The sequence below is a fragment of the Penaeus monodon genome, chromosome 29 (genome assembly GCF_015228065.2).
Source record: "Penaeus monodon isolate SGIC_2016 chromosome 29, NSTDA_Pmon_1, whole genome shotgun sequence".
NCBI lineage: Eukaryota > Metazoa > Arthropoda > Malacostraca > Decapoda > Penaeidae > Penaeus > Penaeus monodon.
Window position 1 is genome coordinate 10,007,912 of NC_051414.1, and position 670 is coordinate 10,008,581.

Below are 670 nucleotides of genomic sequence, written 5' to 3' on the forward strand. Positions count from 1 at the left end.
GGATGGACCCGACACCTCAATATTGGGCTTCGTTTCCCACACAGATTATAGACAAGGGTTGCTGCTGCTGTGTGTGAACCTTACAATACTTCATAAAAAAATATTATTTAAAAAAACTAAAAAAAAAAAAGAGTCGATGTTAATTGATATTAATTGTGAGAAAGGAATTTATTTGTCTTTCATGTTGTCGAATACATTCTTTTCCTTAGTGATAATAACATGTACAAAAAAAATTATAAAGCGGAATACATAACCTCGATGTAAAGTGTAAATATTATATGAATATATCTATTTATTGAGACTTTTTGATTTAGGTCGAGAACACTTATTGATTTCAAACTGAATGGGGAAAAAAGAGGATTCGTTCATCTTGAAAAATTACCATAGATGATTTCTTTTTTTTACGATGAGTGATGACATAGAATTAGCATATTCACAAGATGTACAGTGCATATAACATGTGGTGTCTCTACATTGATTCAATTACAGTTTGAATTAATCTGTGGATTTATTTCTTTATATGAACCAAGACTGTGTACATATCATTATAATAAATGTGTCATATTAATAAATGTTTGAAATTTACTGTTTGTGTTTTATTGTTTGTGATAGCGGCATGCGCCGGTGAATGCATGGCGGTAACAGGAAGCACAGGAATTAAAATCTATAC

At 30.6% G+C, this 670-nt stretch overlaps 1 protein-coding gene across 1 annotated transcript in view; it reads left to right on the plus strand.

Annotated features, from left to right (window-relative positions):
• LOC119591728 overlaps positions 1 to 670 on the plus strand; it is a 21,050-nt gene that overhangs the window by 18,123 nt on the left and 2,257 nt on the right.